The sequence below is a fragment of the Spermophilus citellus genome (genome assembly GCF_964194105.1).
Source record: "Spermophilus citellus genome assembly, chromosome: 5".
NCBI lineage: Eukaryota > Metazoa > Chordata > Mammalia > Rodentia > Sciuridae > Spermophilus > Spermophilus citellus.
This window is the reverse complement of record NC_138186.1, coordinates 38399813-38424417: the sequence shown is the minus strand read 5'-3', so window position 1 is coordinate 38424417 and position 24605 is coordinate 38399813. Positions and strand designations below refer to the sequence as shown.

The window sequence follows — 24605 nt, the reverse complement described above, 5'->3', positions numbered from 1 at the left end:
GCTCTCTCCCTGAACCCCTCTGGGGGCTTATATCCAAGACTCACTTTGAAAATGATGGATGGAAATGGAGTTCCAATCGGCAAACTCCCAAGAGACTAAAACCTACAACTGTGGATGGCTTACCTACTTCTACAAAGAGCAAATTCTTTTAGAGGCTATTTCTAATGTTCAAGAGACACGTACCAAATTTGAATTTACTACAAACATTGTGCATATTAACTTCTCCATTTCCTTTCAATACACACTCATCAAGAACTTTATGCCCTTTAATTTGGAAAAATCAGAGTTAAAATTGTGTGCAGAGACCTATTCAGGATTCCCACTTGCCAAACATCAGATGCTCCATCCTGCATCATTACTTTGTAGTTCTGCCAACTAGAGTTAAAAAATAAAAATAAAAAAAATGTCGTTTTAGGTAGCTGTCCCTTGGTTCTATACGCAGTTGAAAAGAGGAAGTAGCTTTTACGCCCAGGAGAATAAAATCTTTTAGAGTCTAGAAAAATCAACTTTTGAGATTCGTTTGAAAATCACCATGACCAACCTGGTTCTGAGACGGTGGTTACGCTTAGTGATCAAGTTTTCCACCTACGTTTTAGGCGTCATCAGCCGGAAGTTAGTTTTAACATTGCAACTGGAAGACTAAGAGCTCTTCTACCTACTCCCAGCCTCCGGTGTCTACTCACTGGGAATGCAAATCCCTGCTTTTAAATAAAGTTCTTATTTTGAAAGACGTGGAAAGAAATGTCTGTGCAGACAGACCTACTTTTTTTGTTGTTGTTGAAAGTGTTCAAGGCCTTAATTCCCAAAGTTAGGAGCAGAGAGCTTTTGAATTTGAAGAAGGTCTGGGAAGAGTCCTCCCAGTCCTTGAGAAGACGAACCCTGCCGCCTCTAACCCCATCAACCTGATCTGGGATAGTGCCCGGGTCTCCCGCTCCCTGCCCCTCATCCCTTGGCGGTCTCAGCCCCCGCCAGTCCCTGGGGCCCGGGACCCACAGACTCACCAGTACGCCCGTCGCCCTTCCCCGGCCTTCACCCAGGCCCCAAGCCTCGGTCAGGCTCACAGCCCAGCCGCCCCAGTTTCTGGTGGGGGGTGAGAGCGGGAAGCAAAACAGAGGTCACTACAGGCTGCAAGACTGAGATGGAGAGAAAGCGTTTTCTTTTGCGAAATGATTTTTAGAACTGCCAGAGTGAAAAACAAACACAACAAAAACAAAACAAAACAAACAAACAAACAACAACAACAACAACAAAAAAAAAAAAAAACAAGCTGAGCAGAAGAGGACAAAGGGCGGGAGGACACTTGGCCAAATACTTGGCTTTTTCTTGGTGGGATTTTTTCAAGTGTGCACCCTTGAGACCGGAGCCGCCCCTCTTGCATCTCTGCACTCCTCTCGAGGCTGGCTGGCCCCAGGTGGAGCAGATCTTACCATGGTCCTCTTGAAAACAGACAGTAGGAGGCTCGAAGAGTAACTAAACGGGCTGACACTTGCAGCTGAAGTTAATCTTAAGGCCCGGCCCCTGACAAATCTGGCAGTTTCAGGCACTCCAAGCGAGTTACTTTGTTACTTAGGGACCCCTTTTCTATGCGACTTTTTGAAGAGTCAGAGGTGTGTATTTTATCTGTTTGTAATGGTCTTTATCATATGCTGCATAGCCTCGACTTTCTGAAATGACTTTCCTTGAAATAATAGAGAAAAAAAATCCTTTGTTTAACGCCGTTAACTGCCTAATACTTTTCCTGGTGTACTCTTATGTCTTCAGAGCATCCAAAAGAAATGAAATGTCTTTTTGGAGTTGGTACATCTTGTGAGGACAACTGATAACACCAGATAATAAAAACTAATTTTTTTTAAACATCTAGTCCACGTAAAATGTGATAGATTCAGTTCTTTTCCTGCTTCTCGTGTGGCTCTATGGCTTAGTTGGTTAAAGCGCCTGTCTCGTAAACAGGAGATCCTGGGTTCGACTCCCAGTGGGGCCTTTTTCTCCCCCTGGCAAATTAGCTCTTTCTGAAAATCATTTTATGTTGGCCAATTACTGATCATCCCTTCAAATTCTCACCAAACTTATAACAAAGATTCTTTACTTTGAAAAGAAGTAAATTCTTAAAAACGTAACAATTCAAATGCAATACCTTTCGGAAGTGGAATGTATACACCTTCAATTCATTTTTAACCTAAGTTTTGCATTAAAATGTTTTTGAGCGGCTACAATGTGTTCAGTTTAACATACTTAGCTGTATATATGATATCTCTGTATCTTACCAATCTCCAATTCTATAATTTATTTCATAAGGTACATACGATTGGTCACCTTAAAAGGAAAACTAGAATGTTTGCGGGGCAACCTCGTCTGTTTTTTTTTAATTGCTAGAGACTAAACCCAGGGTTTCCCACATGCTAGGCAAGCACTCTGCCACTGAGATATATGGCCAACTTTGTGTTTGCCATTTTGAAGAAGACAAGAAGAAAAACAGTTATTTGCCGATATTAATCCTCTCAAGGAAAGAACCAGAAACCTTGCAAATGATGATTGACTGGAAGCTAAAATTTCCTAGACCCAAGTACTCCCAGATAGGACAACAAGCTGTGAGAAAAGAGCAGACAGAAGAATTGTGCCAAGTATTTAAAGCAACTTAGCTTTGGGATTCACAGAATTTCTAATGCCTTTTGTTTTCCATTTGTTCATCCATTAACTCAACAAACATTGACTGCCTGTTTTTTATGCCCCATATATACTTCTGAAAGCAAGAAAATATAGCAATGAAAAAAAGCTAAGAAAAATCCCTGCTCTGATAGATTTTATATTATGTGTACAAAAGTACATATTAATATGTACAATAAGTAAACTTATTAGCTACTTACAAAATCTGTGGAGAAAAATAAGGCAAGGAAAGAATATAAGAAGTACATAGGATGGGACAGGTAATCAGAGAGCATAGCCTCTTGAAATCATTGCAAAATTTTAAATTATGTTTTTACTTTAATGAAAAAAATGACTACTAAATTATTGTAAGTACCATAAATGGCAAGATAATTCTAAAATTATCCTTTATGCCTGGATCTTACCTCTGTTCATCTTGATTGAGAACTTGTTGAAGTAGATCCCACTGTCTATGCTTAAACCTCAGGTGGTCTACGTGATGACTGAGGCACCTGTAGCAGATTGCTTTTCTCATATGTGGAAGGAAAATAGTTATAAACTTACCTAATAGAATTGATGGGGGATTTGAAGAGTAAATGTACATAAAATATTTGAGAAATATTTAAGATGCTTTTTTGGCTACAACATAATATTTTATTATGCAGTTTTCAACAGCAACAAACAATTGACATGTGCAAACACACACACACACACACACACACAAATAAAAAACAAACAAAAAAACAAACCAGTGAATTATGATCCATCCTGCGGAAGGGGAAGATGCTGATTTGGTACATAAAAAAAGCAGTCTATAGCCAGGTGCAATGGTGCACGCATGTAATCCCAGCACTTTGGGAGGCTTGAGGCAAGGAGGATCATGAGTTTAAAGCCAGCCTCAGCAGATTAGCAAGGCACTTAGCAACTCCCTGTCTCTAAATAAAATATAAAAAAGGACTGGGATGTGGCTCAGTGGTTAAGCACCCCTGGGTTCAATCTCCAGTACCAAAAACAAACAAACAAACAAACAAACAAATAAAACAGTCTTTAAAGTTCACTGCATTGTTGTTTATATCATTATTATCATTTACTAAATAATTGTTTGAGGCCGAATATTCAATCCTTTTAAAACACTCTGAGGTATTATTCTAAATTTATGGATAAAACTTCCAAGGATGTTGTGAATTGAATTGTGTCCCTTAGAAAGTCTTAATTCCCAGTACCTGTAAATGTGATTGTACTTGGGAATAGACTCTTTGCAGAAGTAATCAAAATTTTTCTTTCCTTTTTGTGGTTGTTTTGTTTTTTGAGGTTCTGGGGATTAAACCCAAGGTTATGTACATGCTAGGTAAGTACTCTACCACCAAGCTATACCCTCAGCCCTTTTTATTTTATTTTAAGGTAGGCACTCCCTAATTTTCCCAGGCTGGCCTTGAACTTGTGATTATCCTGCCTCAGCCTCCCAGGGAGCTGATTTTTTAGGTGTGTAGCACCAAACCTGGAAGTAATCAACTTTTGATGAAGGTACTACTGGTTTAGGAGAACCATCATCCAGTGACTGGTGATTTTATAAGTAAAGAGAAAGAGCCAGCTTGGTGGCACATGCTTGTTATCCTAGTGCCTCAGGAGGCTGAGGCAGGAGGATCCCAAGTTTAAGGCCAACTTCAGCAATTTATTTAGACCCTGTCTCAAAATTTAAAAAGGGGGATGTAGCTCAGGAGCAAAGTGCCCCTGAGTACAATCCCCAGTCAAATAAAGGAGAGCAGGAGATTTAAACATAGATAACACAGACATAAAGGAGAAAGGTCATGTGAAAGTGACAGCTGAGATTCAATTATTGGCCTTAAGCCAAGGAACACCAAGAATTGCCAGGTAAGTAAAAATTATAGTAGGTCATTGTTCTTACATGGAACCCCAACACTCAAAAATCAAAATGGAGTTTATTTATGCTAAAGCTTCACTTTGTCAAGCTGATAATAAGCTGTTTGACCTCTGGGGAAATTAAGATTGGAAAGATAACAGCCAAATTTCCACAACAGACCAGTTTCAGTGGGCATGATAATGATACATTAATCCTTATGTAAAAGAAGTATCCTGAAATAACCTGATATTAGCTAATCAATTATTTTATTATTGTTATGTCTTCCTGTTCCTTCCTTACAAGGAAAGAAACTATGAAATGAGCAATCTGATTCTTGGTTTCTGTTTCTGCTTTCTTTAAGCTGTTTCCTGTCTGTAAAACCAAACTTTTCCACTCAGCTCATCAGAACACTATTCTATTTTAGGAAATGAAATGTTGCTTGATTCTAGAATAAAAAATAAAGCAAATTAGGTCTTGCCTATGACACATGAGGCTCTAGGTTTGATTCCCAGTACAGTAAAAATAAATAAATAAAGTCAATATGTACATTTTAAAGTATTAGTTAAAAATAAATTTAATTTTAAAACAGAAAAGAAAATGAAGCCAATTTAGATTTCATTTCCTTTTTTTAAAAAAATTATTATCAGGGATTGAACCCAGGGGCATGTTTAACAATGAGCCACATCCCAGTCTTCTTTATTTTTTATTTTGTGACAGGGTCTGGCTAAGTTGCTTAGGGCCTCCCTAAATTGCTGAGGCTGGCCTTGTAATCCTGTTCCTGTCTCAGCCTCCTGAGCCACTGAGATTACAGGTGAATGCCACTTTGCCCAGTCTCTTTTTCTTTTCTTTCTTTCTTTCTTTTTTGTAGTAGGGATTAAATCTGAGTGTGCTCCACTGTACCAGACCAATCTTCAATCAAAATTATAATTTTGTTCTTTAAGACTACATAGAAAAAATTAGGCCCCAATGGTTTTCAAGTTTAATTCTACCAACTATTCAAGCAATAAATAATACCAATTTTATACACATTCTTTCAGAAAGTAAAAGAGGAAGGCATACATTTGAACTTACTTTATAAGTTTAGCATCACTCTAATATCAATTCCAGACTAAGCCATATAAGAAAGAAACTGAAGACCCATGTTTCTCACAAAAATTTTTTAAAAATCCTTAAAATAATCAGTAAATCAAATCCATGATTTATCATTTGTAAGATGATAATACATCATGGCTAGGCAGGATATTCCTTGGATTAAACTCTAAGAATCCAAGCTCAGTATAATGTTCAAAGCAAAGAGAAATTGGAAATTAAAAAAAAGGTACTATATATAAGATCCTCAAAACTATGAAATATTTAAGGATAAGTTTTAATGTATGTAAAAGACCTGCACATTGAAAAACTACAAAGTAAAATTAAAGAAGACTTAAATAACAAGAGAAATACCATTACCCAGAAAGTGACACCATTATCACCACTAGGTGGGGATGACAGTAAACAGGTAACAGAGCCTATCACCAGATACTGTAGGCCCAGGATGTCAACTCATTGCATGGTTTTGTTATGGGGAGCCACTCCAGAAAACACTATAAGTCTGAATTTTAAATCAAAAGAGAGCTTTGTTTACCTGGCCAGGGACTGTCACCCACCACAAAGACTCAAGCTCTGTGGGAGGACAGTAGCTTCCTGGTCCATCCAAGGAGAATATGAGCACAAAATTCACAACCAGTGACTTGCTTATTGTCATATTAACTAGCCAATCATAGAAATTACAACATTAATAAGTGGGTCCTGTGGGCTTTAGGCAGGACTGGACTTTTCCAGTCAGCAAGCAAGTGATAAACAGAAGCTAAAAAACATTAGCTTTGCAGTTCAGTTGACCATAGTCCCGGGTTCAGACAGGTGCTAGACAGTTACATCCTGAATTTGGGCAGGGGTCGCGGGGTGAGAATCTACTTCAAAGTCGTGTAGACCCACAAGGCCATTCAAACCCAGAATGTAGCTCACCACGACCACCTCTGCATCCTGAGTAGGGTACAATTTGTGGGGTACAAAGTACAGAAAAACAATTTTTTTAAAATAAGAAAACAGCTTTAGTTTCTACTTCCTAGAAATGGGTCATGAAGTTCTCTCTTCACAAGGACAGTAACAAAGAAACTAAGATGGAGTTTCTATAGTCACATCTTTTTACTCAAATGACTACAGTGACACCCTACCCTCATAATTCAAGCAAGGTGGAAATTGTTGCAAGTGACTAATGAGACTCTACCAGAGCAATTGCTTTACACACTCAGTACTAGTAACTTATTTGATGCCTACTTAAAACTACAGTTATCTTATGGCCTACACACACAGTTTCATCTGTCAGTTTACTAAGTTTATTTCATCTGTAATTTTACTAAGTTTACTAAGTTTATCTATAAACCCTATGTCTTTTATCCTATGCAAGTCTACAAGATCAAGTTGCTATGTTAATCTAACCTTGTCTATATCTATATTAACCTACTTGCTTATATTTATTTATAACTATATTGACACACTGACTTGTCCTATGGTTTAAATCCTATGTCTATTGCTTATTGATTACCTATTTTATCTTGCCTTATACCTATAACCTACATCTATGATGCATTGATTATATTAATCAGTTCACACCATTACAGTTTGCAGGTACTGGGATCTCCAAGAAAGACATGACTCACACAGGTACTGGATGGAATAACACTTTACTCACAAAGAAAAGATACAAGAAGATCAGCTTCAATAGTATATGTAGGTGCCCTGTGGTCAGCAGGTCTTGCCCTGCAGCTAATAAAGGGAAGTGGCCCTTTTACACCCCTCTTGTGTATTAGGTAAAGAAACCAGCTTTTTTTCCAGCCCACAACAGGTACAGTAGTGATGTAGGCCAAGTATATACTTAAGCAGAATAAAGAAGCACACATTAAGACCAGTATGGGATTCTCCCAAACAAAGTGATAAGCCAACCATAAGGCTATGAGGGTTCCATACCTCAGTGTAAGAAAATGTTCCAGCTCTAAAGCATGCCTTTTTGCAACTGTGCAAGGGTCAAATAAGGTGCAGCATGTCTGCCTTTCCCCAAAGCCTTTTCTTCCCCATGCTTGCTTATCTGTTGAAATAGCAGATAAAGCACATCAAATCTGGTAGGACTGAGTACTGCCTATTCCCAATTTGAAGCTGGAACCGGGGTCCATGAGCAGCCTGTATGGGTGTGGTCTGCTCACAAATCTCTCCACCCGCCCCCCCACCTACCTCCACCCACGCTAAGGATCAAACCCTAGGACTTCACACATCTATACAAGCACTCTACCACTGAGCTATGCCTAAAACTGTCCTTGTGATTTTGAGACAACATTGCATCAGTCACTAGGCAAACCAGACTCAGGATCCCTGGAGGAAGGTACTTAATCAGAAACTCCAAGTGTCTGGTTTATGTCAACTAAAGAGGTCAGAAAATGAGTTGAGGGTGTATTTTGGTATACCACTGATAACTATCCCATGTAAGCAAGGAATTGCTAACGTATATATTACTTAACCAGTTCCATCTTGCCTGCCACATAGTATGCCAATCACTGAGACGAGTTTTGCAAGAGAGCTCATTCACAACGGAGACAATCATGGAAATGGGAGACTGAAGTCTCAAATCTGCCTCCCCAAGGATAGCATGGTTTGGAGGTATTTGTGAGATAAAAAAGTGGAATGACTTGGAAAGATGGTGAAATAGTGGTCTGAGTTATTGAACTTTGTGAATCTTCACGAGACATATGTGCAAGAACTGAGGGTGGAGTTTTCTGTCTCCTGACATCAAAAGATTATTCATCAGAAATTTTCACAGGACCAAAAGAAGATTAGGTGGTTTTGACAAAAATGGCTTTCAAGCCCCTGAAGAGTAACCTAGCACTCCATATGCTAGAAGTGTTTTCTACAGCAAAGCTAGTAAGACAGTAATATAAACTTGGCTATGTGACCAGGGACACTCCACCACTAAGCTATATTTCTACATCCCTATATCCAGGGTCTGACTAAGTTGCTTGTGTTGTCCTTGAATTTATAATCCTCCTGTCTCAGGCACTCAAATTGCTAGGATTATAGGTGTGCATCACCATATCTGGCTAGAACTAGTAATATTTAAAGTCAGCTAAAAGAAGTAACTAAGAGGGAGTCTGGGGGCTCTGAGTCAGAGCTGTAAAAAGTACAAATTGGTTAGTATAAATGAGACTAGGCCAACTAAGTTTGCTGGCGGGTAATAATAAAAGTAGTAGTTCTTCTCTATTACTTAGATACAAAGTTTATTGGTGTTGGAGACTTAGGCAGGAATCAGAGTCAGTTATTGGCTGAGGTGTTATTTCTGGGCATGTGTTCTGTCCAGAATACTTTATGTGACAGTGTTAAAGTTTAACTTTGTTTCAGAAATACTTGCATATGTGGGAGTCATGCAAGGTATGTAGAATGTGAAGGAATTTCTTTTGGGATTTTTAGGAAGTCCTTGAAATAGTACTTAACTCACACAAGCAGCTGTGAACTTTCCCCTTCATTATTTCCAGGTCCTAATTTTGTCTGACATTAAAAATTTCATCTTGGTATCAGTGACTTTCACAACCTAAATGTAATAATCTCTCCATGTTAGAAGATGGGGGTCCTTGTGAGAGTCAACACCTCAGTGTCCATCACAAACCATTCCTAGGGAGTACATTCCAGCAGGAAAAAAAGAACAGTTGGATATTATGAAGTTGCGATTCATCCCATATTACTAAATTGACTACCCCATCCTCCATCCCTCAGCTCAGTATTGCTCAGCACATGTTGTAGAGCTGTTTTTTTTTTTTTTTTTCATCTGCTGCAGTGTAGTATTTAAGGCACAAATGACTCTAGTTAAGTAGAGGTACTACTCAAATTGTCTTTCCTGATGAACTTTTTGTAATTGTTGCTTGAATCATCCATTCCAGCACTCTATCATCATCCCTCCCTTCCTGTGACATATAAAGTCCATTGTATGCTGTGATAATGCCAATTTTCTTGTAAAGAAACTGTAAAGAAGCTGCTTTGGTCTGAGTAGAATCCAGTTGAACAGCAGAAGTGTTTCTCCAAGACTGCAATGGTGGTCATTTTGCATCCACATTGTGCATAGGAATTTCTGTCCTAGAGTGGGAACGTATCAATGGTCCTGAACAGAAGCAGGATCATATTTCCAAGAGTTTATTACCTTCACCTATAGGGCAAGTATGACTTCATGGACAGTTTTCTAGGGGATTTTACTCTTGAGGAAGCTGCATTTGAAATACAGCTCTCCTAACAACTCAAACAAACAGTGGTATAGGTTTATCTCTTGTCCCTGTCCCATTTATTCTCTCATTGGAACAGGCCAAGTACTTTGTAAGGAGGGTCTTCAGTCTGTTGGCTCGAACTGCGCCACCTGGTGGGAGATATCTGACTTTGCAATGCCCTGTCATAACCAGGCTGCATGAGATTCCCCAGAGGCAGATAAAACAGAAGTAGAGGTCAGTTGGTGCCTCCAAGAGCATGTGGCAACCTATAGAAGCTGAAAAAAGGGCAAGGAATGGACTTTCCCCCTAGAAACTTCAGAGGAAGGCAGCTCTGCCACACTTGATTTTAGGTCCATATGACTCAGTTTCATACTTCTAACGTCCAGAAGTGTAAGACAATATATTTGAGTTATTTTGAGTTACTGGATTCGTAGTAATTTTCTAGTACAAATAGGTAACTAACACAGGTTTATAATATTAGATGGAGATTATGGCATTATATAATGCATCACAGTCAGTGTATTTAAAAAGTGTCTTGGCCAGGCCCCCTTTATCCTCGATGCTCAGGATAATTAGCAATTTCGAGATAGCAATTTTGAGCCCAGTCTAACAAATTTAGCAAGGCCCCTGTCTTAAAACAAAAAATTAAAGTAAAAAGGGTTGGGGATATAGCTCAGTGGTAGAATGCTCCTGGGTTCAATTCCCAGTACTGCAGGGAAAAACTAACAAAAAACTGTCTTTCCAAGAAGTCAAGTTCTTGACTGCAGCCTCCTCAGTTGTACTGAAATCTGGGTTTTGTGTTCTAACTTGAGTGGGTTGAACTATTTTCCTCTGCCCCGAGTGTTTTGTATCAACTTTAAATATGTAGAAGTGACAGAAAGTGTTCTGAATCTGTAAAGGAAAACATACTGCCTTCTCTGAGGTTCGAACTCAGGACCTTCAGATTATGAGACTGACGCACTGCCTGCTCTGCTAAGAAGGCACATGTTGCTTAGGGCTTTTGTAAATAAATTAATTCTCTTTCAAATTTATGTGCCATTTCTGAAAAGTTACTTTCATGATAGGGTACATAAAAATACATGCTACATTATTACATGTTCACTGAATATGTAATAATTATTGAATCAAAAATTTCAGGATTTTTGTCCTTCATTAAATAAACGTACAACACAGTGGGCTTTCCTTTTATACCTTAACCACCACTTACTGGTGGGAGACAACATTTCACTGAGTTTACACTGTCCCAAACAACATCTGTAAACTTGTAACTAGAAGGTGACACACAGATATAAGAGGCCTGAACTGGATCCAGTTCATGAAGACCCCTCCAGCAGCAATGACAAACACAGAAAGCTGATGAGCTCTGGCCCTACACTTCCTTGCCTGCCAAGGTTCTTAGAATCCATGTCCCTAATCGTGATACCTGAATGCCCTCTACAGGTCTAGAGCTCGAGAACAGATTAAATACAGATGAGGTAATGGGGAGGAGATGAGGTGAGATGATTGGAAACCGAGAAACAATTTATCAGATTTCAAGATAGGGCCATCTGAAAAAGTGGAAAATGTCCTAAATTTGAAATTGTGGATGGACTGAAATATAAATATTCCATGTTCCATATATTAATTTAGGGGAAAAAACTCTCTGTTTTATTGTGAATGTTACTTAATTTGACTTAAGTTAATTGCTTGTCTGTAGAATGAGATATCTCTCAGTACACTTAAAAGACTGAACACTTGACACAAAAAAAGTTGTCAGTGAAGACTATGTGGCACAAACATTGATAGTAAACTTTACTGAGAGCTTATTATGAGCCAGATACACTTTTAAAAAATGTCTATGTATTTACTAAAAAATGAAACTTCTGTTATCAAATTTTTGTACAGACGAGGAAAGTGAAACTCAGCGAGTTTAACGGGGATTTTGGGAATGAAGGACGAGAACACATTAAACAACTTCAACAACAAAGATCTGCTTGCACAATTGTGTTCTCTTCGAGGTTTTGCAAATAAGAAATCACACATAGGCACACAACCGTGGCTCAAGTTCCAGGTGGATTGGGATGGGAACTCTTCTATTTTCAGTTTGCAGATATTGAAATTGATTTCCCTTCCCACGGAGGATTCCCAAACTGGGATGACAAATTGGAATGCTCTTTATCTCCGCGTCCTCGGAGTCCTGGTGCTGCGTCAGCCAGGCTGGTTTCTAACAATTTTGTCAAGGGCTGATTCTCTTTGAATTTGAAGGACGCTAGGCTTTGGCTTCTTCTCTTTTTCTCTGGGGTTTTAGAGTTCTGGAGGTAAACGTGGGTGTGTGGGTGTCTCAGTTGCAGGGCAAGGGTCCGAGTCTGGGACTTGATTGGTGGTTGGGATGGCTACAGAATCATTTGTGCAATATGTTCTAAATAATAATAATAATAATCGAGAGGACATACTTGTGTCTTTTAAATTATTAAGATGAATTCCAAAGGAGTTACTGTGTGCTGCTGTGGTGGAGAGGTATGAGGGCCTCAGATTAAGGTTCCATTCCCAACATGATCTGAAATCAGGTTCACTCCTAGGAATTCTGCAGTTTTCAACTTGAAGTGCTATAAGGTGTTATATATTCTGTAATATGAGGCAGTCCTAGGAAATTTTTCTTCAAGACTTTATGTTCAAGGGAACAATTTTGTTGTGTGGGTGAGTTTTCAAAATGTTCTTAATAAATATAAGTAAAACATATGATTCAAAATTACCACAACTTTCATAATGAAAGTCTACCCTCTCTTCCACCCTGTTCCACTGGGCAAGGGATTCTGACTCCTGAGCAACCATATTAAGATTTTTCTACAACAAAGATATGTGTGTGTGTGTGTGTGTGTGTGTGTGTGTGTGTATTACACAAAACAACAACAACAACTAAAACCTGTCCTCACATTTCTCGCAATTATAATGTGAGCTTCCATCATTTACTTTAAAATTTTGGTATCTATTTGTAATTTTAGTACCACAGGTGGTATATTGACTTAAACTTTCATTTTCTTAGATGGTTATCCAACATAATATTTTAAATAAATCATTTTATTTCTACTGATTCAAATTACCACCTTCATCATATACTCATATCTATATATTTATTCCACTTATATTTAGACTTTTTATTTTGCTACATAGATTACAAATGGAGCATTATAAATGGAGTATTTTGTTTTCCAAGTTCTGGGTTTTTCCATTAGAATAAGTACTATATAGATGGCTCAACTAACAATGGCTTGTTTACTCTGAATGTATTATTTATGAAAGGGTCTGTGTTGATATGAAGTTGAAGTGTGAGAATACAGTGTTTGTTGTGAATTTACAATTCTATTTATAAAGCCGAAAAATTAGCTTCAAAAGGTATTACCAGTCCTTATTAATGCTTTGAGTTTGAAGGATGCTAGGATGGACTGAAGTATAAATATTCCATGTTCATATATTAATTTAGGGAAAATTTCTTTCAGTTTTATTGTGAATGTTACTTAATTTGACTTAAGTTATGTATGCTTTTATAACAGATTTTGTTGTCTCTGCTTTCAAAGGATCTTAGTTACAGGGCAACTCTCAACCTTATCATAGGCAACAGATAGAAATAAAGTTGACTTCTGATCTTCTTCACCCTTGAACTTTTTAATTATAAATTTGTGTAGACACTTCAGAATTAATTGCTCTAATAATCCATTTTTTTTGGAAACAAGATTGAGATTCCAGAGAACTCTCAAAAATTCCCTTTAATCTAAATGTATTCCCTTTCCTAACCAAGAGACATATGTAAACAGATCCCCAGATCTTATTAAATGCAGCCAGGGAAATAAGTTAAAACAGAATGATCCTGGTTCTGAGAATTAGTGCTGAGAACAGGTCTAAAGAAAAATAAACCCAGAAAGCAAATGCTGCATTGATGCTAGCTTTGGATAGGGGTTGCTGACCTCAGTTCTCCCCTCCGAATCACTTCTGTTGAGCCTAAGTGCCTGTAAGGACTCGCATGTGCCCAACTTGGTCTCCCGGTGGAGTTCCTTGGTCTGGGATCCCCAGTTAGGACATTCGAATGAAGAATCCAAGTTTAGATAGATGAGATGCAGTAACAGGAAAGTTTGATTTTTAGAAGACTTTATCTCGTGTGGAAAAAGTGTGTATCCTTCGACTAATTGAAACGTTATTAGTAATATTTAAGTTACCAAAACCTTTTCTGCTTGTATTAGTTTTGTAGTGCATGTACTTAAGTAGAATGTCTTCTTAGAGTTTATTCATTTTCTCATGATGGACTATAAGTCGCGAACTCGGTAGGAAGAATACTTAATGGAATGGATACAAATAGTGCAAGAGCAGTGGCGCCTGAGGGCTCCATGGCTTAGTTGGTTAAAGCGCCTGTCTTGTAAACAGGAGATCCTGGGTTCGAATCCCAGTGGGGCCTCAGGCTTTTTTCCTCCTTCCGCAATAACTCGTGTTTCTACCTAAACTCTCCACAGTATTCAGCCTACTGTAAATTCCAGACTTTATAAGCAGTACGACTATATAGTTACCACTCCCAAAAGGGAGAATTTAACAAATTACAGGGACAATTCTTTTTCTTTGAAAAGTATGTATTGAAATTTATGTTATGCAAAGATTGGAAACCTATATACATGTAAATTATATCATCTCTAGTATCCAACAACGTTCAGCTCTGTAACTGATTTCAGAAGAGTACATATAAATTAATGAACGGTTAACGCACAATAAACTGACAGGAAAATCATGATATCTGCAGGATCACATTGCCTTTTGGAGAAGAGAGGAAAATAATTATAAATTCCTATTAATAGTCAATTAAAAACTGTATTTGCCAGAAGCTTATGCACCTCTGAGGTTGAAACAAAGGTGCTGAAAGTATAGAGCAAATTGAGGAAATTTCAAAAATATTGACACTAACAAGTGCCAACCTTAGTTGATTTATTTAATTCCATGTGTTTTCATCTTCTATTTAACCATTAGTTCAACATAGTTTTTTCTGCTAACTATGCACCAGTGCCAAGAATAGGGCCATTTTAAAGAAGCCAACCCCCTAATCCTACACCATTCTCTGAAAGCTTAAAATCTAGTACAGTGAGGAAGATATAAACAAATAAACACTCAAAATAAATACTATGTTGGGTTGTGATGAGTTATGTGAAGAAAAATAAAACAAGGAAGATGAGGAGGGTGTATATGAAGAGCACAAAGGATTTTTTTTTCTTAATAAACTACTAACAGATCTATTTTGTTTTGTTTTCTTGTCCTTTACATGACAAGTACTCACAAGATGACTATGATTTCCATGTTACTCTAGTAAGGATAAATATCATCCTTATATAGTCAATTGGCCCTCAGCTTTACTTTTGCCCCATTACTGACCATGTGGTAAGAATCCATGTGAAGTCATGTCAGAATGCCTTGGCGTAGCTTTCGTTTGTTAGTGAACTACATAAATCCACTGAGTCTCATTTCCCTTATGTATTTGATGATAACAGAATAGCTATAAACATTTGAAAAATAAAAATAAGTAATCACTTTTTTTTTTTAACAAAATGCTCCTCCCTAAAGCTTAGCTTTATTAGTACTTGAACCAATTCTTTTACTTATTATTCAGTTTTAGGTGGACACAATATCTTTATCTCGCTTTTATGCGACACTGAAAACCAAACCCAGAGCCTCCTGCACGCTGGGCAAGCACACTACCACCTGAGCCACACCAGCAGTTCCTTGAGATTGTTTCTTTAAACAACTTTTAAGCTCTTACACTATCTTACAATGAGAATTCCAAAGTTTAAAAATTTAATGATTTCTAATAAGTAAACAAAAATATATCATTTTTCCTATTGGTTTGGGTATAGAAGCAATAAAAAACTTTAAAACAGTTATTAGGGAAATAGATTGACAATTAAATAAAATTATCAAGAGTACATGTAGTCAAGTGGGGTGGTATACACCTGTGATCCCAGCTATTCAGGAGGCTGAGGCGGGAGAATTGCAAATTAGTTGCCAGCCTGTCTCAAAATAAAATAAAAAAGTGCTGGGACTATAACTCAGTGTTACAGCACCTACCTAGTAGTGGCAGTAGACACTAGGTTCAATCCTCAGCACTGGAAAAAAAAATATATGTGATAGTGATGGGCTCATATATTCTATTTGAGCTAACAAATATTCATAAAAATTATAAAATAATAAAAGGCAGGGTCAAAATTATTTTATGGTGCTTTTTTTTTCCTGTACTGGGGATTTAACAAGGTGGGGGCACTTAACCCCTAAGCTACATTCCCAGCCCGGTTCATATTTTATTTAGAGATAGGGTCTTGTAGTTGCTTAGAGTTCTGCTAAAAATTGCTGAGGCTGATTTTGAACTCACATTCCCCTGCCTCAACCTCCCAAGCTGCTGGGGTTACGCAACCATATCCCACAAAATTATTATATTGCATCATAATTCTAATCTTTGTTGTCAAACCAACACCCATAACATTAAGAATCTGAACTTTTGGGCTGGGGATATGGCTCAAGCGGTGGCGCGCTCACCTGGCATGCGCACCGCCCGGGTTGTATCCTCAGCACCACATACAAACAAAGATGTTGTGTCCGCCGAAAACTAAAAAATAAGTATTAAAAAATTCTCTCTCTCTTTCTCTCCCTCTCTCACTCTCTCTTTAAAAAAAAAAATAAAAAAAAATAAAAAAAATAAAAAAAATAATAAAAAAATAAAGTGGAGTTGCTCAGACCTAAGGCCATCCTAACACTTAAAAAAAAAATCTGAACTTTCAAGTAAAATGTTAATTTTTGACTATTCCATTGCATTTAGAGCATTCATTTCCGTTTAGATATTTTACTTATTAATATCCAGATATTATTTTATTAATAAAGCCCAAGTCCTTCAAGAAAATATTCTACTTTAATTTTATGAATGTGAGTTGTATAGACAATAAAAGTTATGCAAAATGACAATTTATTGTAGTTTTGAATATGCAAGTGTTAATTTTAAATAAAAAACTATTAAAATGATTATTACAGGCAACTAACCTGTAATAATCATTATTTTTGAAGTTGGAAGATTTTTTTTTCTAGTTTTCCCAAGCTATGAATATAAGGTACTCCTTCTAGAAAGCACATCGCCAAAAGTAATTTCCTCTAGATTACATTATGCTATGCACAAAAAATTAGTGCATAAATGTCCATTTTAGTGAATGAAGTGTATATTTTTATTATGACCATTAGACATTTGGATATGTAGAAATACTTGGAAATTTTTTTAAGTTTAATGACATATATGTTTAACAGGTAGAATTATGCTTTCGCCTTATTTGTTTCTCATGAAATTTCTGGATCTCAAATTGCTATCAAAAGCCAGGTGCATTGGCCCACGCCAGTAATCCCAGTTTCTAGGGAGGCTGAGGCAGGAGAATCACAAGTTCAAAGCCAGCCTCAGCAAAAGCGAGGTGCTAAGCAACTCAGTGAGACCCTGCCTCTAAATAAAATAGGCCTCAGAATTATGGCTCAGTGGTCGACTGCCCCTGAGTTCAATCCCCAGTACAAAAAAAAAAAAAAAAAAAAAAAAAAAAGAATTGCTGTGCATCTGGAGGCTCAGGTTGTGGCTCGGTAGAGCGCTTGCCTAGCACGTGTGAGGCACTGTGTTCTTTTTTGTTTTGTTTATAGTTTTCTAATTTATTCTTTGTTTCTTTGGTTGTAGAAATTTAAGTTGTGTAACAGTATGTTTCACAATATGCACAAAGAAAAATTAGTGAGATAGGTAAGCAACTTAAAATATGCATCAGAAAGTATGTTATGTATTCACGTAGGGGTATTATAATCCAATCATAAACAAAAACAAGTTCCTGTAATTTTCAGCAAAATAGATGGAATTGGATGACATAATGCTATGTGATGAAAGACACAGAAGGAAAAGTATCACATTCTGTTTAGTATCTATTATATATGGCAGCTAAAATAAAATTGATATGAAAGTAGAGTACTGACTCTGGCTGGGACATCAAGTGTAGAAGGGGGGGTTGGACATTATCAGTACATGTGTATGCATATATGAAATATCACACCAAATTTCATTAATATGCATAGTGGATATGTACTAATAAAATTCATCATCTCACATATTTATTCATTCTGCAGTAAGAACACCTAAAATTCTAGGCTCTTTGGAATTTATAGTATATGATGCACTATTATTAATGACCATCCTCTAGTAACCACCATTCTCTATGCATTCAACTGTTTTTCCCCAGATTCCCCACAAAGAGTATACAATAGATTTCTTTTTGTGTCTGGATCATTTCACTTACCATGAAGTTCTCCAGCTTCATCCATGTTATTTTAAATGGCAGCATATTCTTTGCTTTTGTTACTGGGATTTGAACCTAGGGTTGCTTTGCCACTAACATGTATCTCCAGTCATTTTTACTTTTTACTTTTCAGATAGTATCTTGCTAAACTGATGAGGCTGACCTTGAAAATTTGCCACCACTTCTACCTATAACAACCTTCTTCTTTATTCAGAGACACAAAAGCTGAGTGATAAGTCAGGTGTGGAGGCACATTCCCATAACCCGAGGGACTGAAGACTTCGAGGAAGAAAAATCACAAATTTGAAGCCAGCTGCAGCATAGTGAGAACCTATGCACCTTAAAAAGATAATCTTAAGAAATAAAAATTATTATATATGTATGCGTTTTTATATATTTGACAGGAAAGCTGAGAGTAATCACCTTACACTCAGATGTTAAACATCTTTGTACCTCTTCTCCATTTATCCTCCCTAGGCACAGTTACCATATTAGAATGTTGTTTTGTTGTATCTCCCCTCCAGAAACTTGACAGGTTTATATGTCCTTACTTCCTGCAATATCTTTTCCACATCTTGCATTTAAGACCTGCATGAGACTGACACCAGGTATCAACAGGTACTTTGTTTCTTAAGAGTTCCTAGAGAATATCAGCCTCTGTGTACTCCTCTCCTGATAGAGAATAGCTTGAGTTTTGGGGATGGAGTCTCTTATGGGAGCAGCTGGATACCCTTGAGAATACAGAAATATCTCCAGTAAAGCCTTTGAGGCATTGGATTCTATTCTCAGCATTGCACATAAATAAATAAAAATAAAAGTCCATTGACAAACTTTTTATTATTATTATTTTTATTTGTTCTACTTAGTTGTACATGACAGCAGAATGCATTTCAGTTTATCATACACAAATCAAGCTCAACATTTCAATGCTCTGGTTGCACATAGTGTAGAGATGAACCTTTTGTGCAATCATACATGTACCTAGGGTAATTATGTCCATCTCATTTCACCATCTTTCCAACCCCCATAATCCCTCCTCACCCTCCCCTTTGCCCAATCCAAAGTTCCTCCATTCTTTCCATTCCCCCCAACAACCAAAAAAAATTTTTAAAATAGCACTTGTGATTGACAAATTATTTAAATAATTGAAAAAAATGAAAAAAAATCAGATAAGTGTCAATGATAACGGAACATTGTATGTTCATAAAATAATTATTGCAAAGTTAAACATGTCAAGTTCCTGCTGAGTATAATTACAGCTGCCATTTTCAAAATTCTTCTTTATTCAGAGACACAATGTGTGGGTGATTTTGGAAGTGTTTTCTTATGTATTTGTAATAATGTTCAAATGAAGAGGAATAGTAGATATTATATCTTTAAGAAAACTGCACACAGCTATCCCAGTATTGCAAAAAATCATAGGCCTTGAGATCAAAAGGTTTTCTTACAATACCTTTTGCAAGTATTCTCCTATCAGGAGTCCAGGATGGAATATAGACTAACAAAATAATATAACTATATTATATATCTTTAAATAAACTTCATTGAAGGGAGTAAAATGGAATGATGCTGACTTAAGTAACTTCTGAAATTAGTAGTCTATAGACTAAGACAAAAGGAACTGTTCATAGAACAGTACTCCAGTTGATAAAGTTGTTTACCATGGGGATATGGTTTAACAATTTTGAAACTACTATATATGTACACTAGAATTGAACAATCAAATAAATGAATGATAGATAGTGAGACCCAGGTTTCTCAATGGCACAGAGGGTATAGGCAAGAAAGGGAAGGAGACTAGATGGATCCATATGGTAATAGAGTTGGGGATATAAGTATAAACTCATAATTAGTTTGCCATAGATACAAATGAATATGCATATGTGTAGACTTACACTTGAATATGAAGATGTGTTGACTTACAGATGTGTTGACTTATGATGCTTTGATAAATTCATAAGGTGAAAATATCGTAAGTTGAAGATGCATTTAATATCATCAAAGCTTAGCAACACAGTACACTGTAGAGCATACGTTGTTATCTTTAGGACTGGGTGGCAAGAGCTGCAGCTTGCTGTCACTGCTGAACATCTTATAAGAGTACTGTGTTGTGTAAACCAGGAGAAGATCAAAATTTAAATTATGATTTCTACAGAATGTGTATCACTTCCAGACCATGGTATAGTCAAAAAGTCGTAAAGTCAAAACAATTTCTAGATATATAGAAGCATTTATAAATATTCATATAGATGTGCTCTGTATCATGTATATTCATATACATATACATAGCGCGCACACACACACACACACACATACACACACACACACACAGTGTTGCTTTCCCAGCTGAGAGAACCTACAAGCAAAAACACCCATTAGCAATAAGGACACCCAGTGCCCTGATTTTGGTTTTTATTTCTGTTCTCCAATGAAACCAGGAACCAAGGCTCCTTAGAGAAATAACTGACTGTAGGATTGGGGCAGGAAATATGCAAGAAAATACTGGAGTATCTTTTTAGTGCCAGAAAGTAAGAAAGTGCTCAAAAACAATATAAGATGGGATTATGTCAAGGGCATAGGAGCTAACTGAAAGACCTCCCAATTGCCATAAAACCCTCTGCGGATCTTGACGATTCCTTCTCTGTAGGCACTCTTTTCTTCGGCATTCTGCTGTGAATTCTAGTCACTTCAGCTCCCTGAATATTGATCTCTGTCTCTTTAACTCAGGGACATTGTTTTTCCTCTGTTTAAGTTTCCCTGCCCTGAGCTGCAACCTAGAAACTCTCCAGGCAGTGAGCTGAGACAATCATAGCCCTTACTCATTTTATTTTCCTTTTTTCAGGGATCATTGCCCTGAACTGTCTGTTGTCCAATGTGTGAAAACCACATAGCATACTTTTTGTCCAATTCTTAGTAGTTTAAAAAAGGAGAATGAAATCAGCCCTTTTGAATTATCCAGTTACTCTATCATAATCTAGAATGGAAGTCCACAGAGTACACTGTGTTAATTATAGAGGCGTTATAATATGGATTATTATCTGACAGGGCTAGATGCTTATCCTATGTTGCTCTTCTCTTAGAGGGTTTCCTTAGCTATTCTTATGTGTTTGTCTTTTATGTAAACTATATAATTAACTTATTTAGGTTGAGAAAAATTGATAGTGCTTTAAAAATTGATAATATATTAAATTTAAAATTTTATTTAATTTATACAGAAAAATAATACATTTACAATGAAATACCCAGTATCTAGGAACACAGAATTAATTACAGACAAATTTTTTTAAGAGAGAGAGAGAGAGAGAGAGAGAGAGAGAGAGAGAATTTTTAATATTTATTTTTTAGTTATTGGCAGACACAACATCTTTGTATGTGGTGCTGAGGATCTAACCTGGGCCCGGTGCATGCCAGGTGCGCTACCACTTGAGCCACATCCCCAGCCTCAAATTACAGACAAATTTTAAGGATAAAAAAATATGTGTCGACTATGTAGCACATAATAAACACTAAATAAATAGTAGTTCATGGTGGAGTCATCCCTCAGTATCGGTAGGAGATTTGTTCCAGAATCCCCATGAATTGGGGCTGGGGATGTGGCTCAAGTGGTAGCACGCTCGCCTAGCATACATGAGGCACTGGGTTTGATTCCCAGCACCACATAAAAATAAAAATATTATGTTCACCACTAAATAAATATTAAAAAAAGAATCCCCATGAATGCCAAAATCTACAGATGCTCAGCTCAAGTCCTTTATTTAAAATGGCATTGTATTGGCATATAGCCTGTGCACAACCCCCTGAATGCTCTAAATCATGTCTAGATTACTTGTATTACGTAATAAGATGTAAATAGTTGTTATATTGTTTAGGAGATAATACCATGAAAAAAAAAGCTGTACATATTCAATATGAACACAATTATTTTTCAAATATTTTCAGTCCAAGTTTGGTTGAATCCACAGATAGGGAGTCAACTGCTCTTTTACTACCTTATCTGAGTAAATGTAAATTAAAAGAAAAAAATATATATATAGTAATTTATAAGAGGAAATCATACACATTGCATTACAGAATATATTTAGAGTTCTTGAACATGACTTTTTAGTTTCTGTGCTCCTTTTGTACTGGAAGTCGCCTAGCCTCAGATTGAGTACCTTTAGTCTTTCCAGAGCTTTCTTTGTTACATCTTTGCTGAAGTTCTTTCTTATCCTCTCCTTTTTCTGGGGGTTGGGGGAGGGAAGGGAAGAACAAGAAAAATGTTCCCAGTCCTTGAAGCCTTTTTTTTAACTTAAATATAATTTATTATTGATTCTAGAGAACCCAACATTGTTATTTATTTTCCAAATGACTTCTCAAATATTACTAAAATATAACAATAATAACTTATATTTGCGTATATCTTTAGTCCTCAAGGAAATCAATAAATTGGCCCCACTGGAAATTGAAATTCTGCAATTTAAAAAACAGAATGAGACTTTCATGTCCTGATTCTTCATTTAAGTGTAGAAGTGAATTACCTAGGGAACTGGTTAAAATAGTTTCTTGGGACTAATTTCCAGAGGTTTTAATCTTGGTTGGTCAGGAGCCTCAAAATGTGCACCTTTGAACAATGCACTCCAAGTGGTTTTGCTAGTTTTGCGCTTCTGAGAATTGAGCCCAGAGTTTATGTACACCAGGCAAACAGCTCTACCATTGAGCTACAACCTCAGCCCCTCAAATTTCCTTTTGAGACAGAAATTTACTAAATTTCCCAGACTGGCTTCAAACTTGCAATCCTTCTACCTCAGCCTCCAGAGTAGCTGGGACTAGAGGCACACATCACCACACCTGGCTTCAATAAATTTTGAAGCACATGAATCACATTTGTAAAACTCTGGCTTAAAATGTTACACAAAGGGATGAACTAAAAGTGAGATCCACCTATGCCATCAACACTTCATTTGCCCTCTGATCAAGGAGAGAAGGGGAGTTGGCTATTAGAAATATATATTCTAGTTATTTTAGGACACAATCTTATTTAATTAACTAGACAATCCTGTCCAAATATGTATCATAATCACCTCTTTGAAGATGAGGAAACAGGTTCAGTTATGTTTACCATATCGTAGGAAGTGGACTAAGTTCAGTTTCAAACCCGAGTCAGTCTGACCCTGGAACCCATGCTTTTCTCATGGTGTCTTTCTTCTATTTTATTAGAGTTGAGGATGAAATTAATGGTCATAGAGCTAAACAGAATTAAGTGACTTAGACTGGTATCAAACCGTCTGGGTTAGGAAACCTGAAATAACTTTCTGTTGTCTCCTTTCTATGAAGGGAAGATACCAGCCTAGTAAACAGTTGCTTAACTTATTTTATTCTCATAGGAAGAAAATATGAAATAAAACTTCAGATATGTAGGAGGTATTCTGAGAAGAATAAACAGGCCATGTAACAAACTAAATTAATATCCTTTTATAAGGCTTTATCTGCTCCACCTTGGAATGCTCTGTTTATCCCATGATTATATTCAAAAGTAAGAAGAGGTATTGTATACCATATCTCTGAACAACAGCTTGATTATGACAGCATCTAATAGCTGCTGAGGGGCAGCCTGGAGCTTTATGGATGTGAAGAAGTATTGATATAAAGGTATTGTCTGGTGTTAAACAAGAATTTAGCCTTTAAAGCACTTTCCAAGTAGCTGCTTGTATTCTGCCTTATCCTCAGAAGTGATTTACTCTGAGATATATTCTTCATGTGATAGATAAATCGTACAATTTGTTCTTATGTAAGAAACAAAAATAGCCTCTGAATTTAATTAGCACCATGGTTAAACCAGTTGAACAAGAAGACATGAATGACTCTTGTCCTCAAGGAGTTTTCAATATGATTGAAAAGACCAAACAAGCCATATGTACCAAACACTATAGACAAAACCAATGTTTATTCATGAAATTTGCAAAGCATTCACTTCATATCTGAGCTCTGGAAATGTGAGAGCCTTATAAACCTTGGAGAAATTAACTTCTTTAAATTTCAATTTCCTCAACTATAAGATGAGGACAATAATAGTGCCTACTTGTTGAGAGCCACAACCAAGTCAAGATGGTGCCTGGCATTTTGCCAGAAGGAGTGGTTGAGAAGTAACGCCAGCAAGCCATTAAGATGATGATAATTAAGTTAAGCTTTGTATAATTATTAAGATAATGACTGATTGCTGTAACTGGATGATGCTAAATTGAAACAAGCTGTGTATTCAGTTGTGTATATAAACCTCTGCTGTCCAGCAAAAAGGCGACTCCTGCTACCTCGGGTGCCCGCTACTTTTGAGTTCTCGAGGAGTTCCCATTGAGTTTGCGTGGGTTCTGGAATAAAGTTCATTCCTGCTTGAATCTACAAGTGGCTTGTGACCTCCCGGTTATTTGTGCCCAGCCAGACTGAGGCACCTACTTTAATGAGATGTTAGGAGCATGATATGAGATAATTAAGATATTATCTCATATCACATTCTAGACACATTCTAGAATGTGT

The 24605-nt window shown here is 37.0% G+C and overlaps 1 protein-coding gene across 1 annotated transcript in view; it reads right to left on the bottom strand.

Annotated features, from left to right (window-relative positions):
* The window catches only part of PGBD1 (piggyBac transposable element derived 1), a 340888-nt gene that overhangs the window by 149549 nt on the left and 166734 nt on the right, over positions 1-24605 (bottom strand). The window lies entirely within an intron of this gene.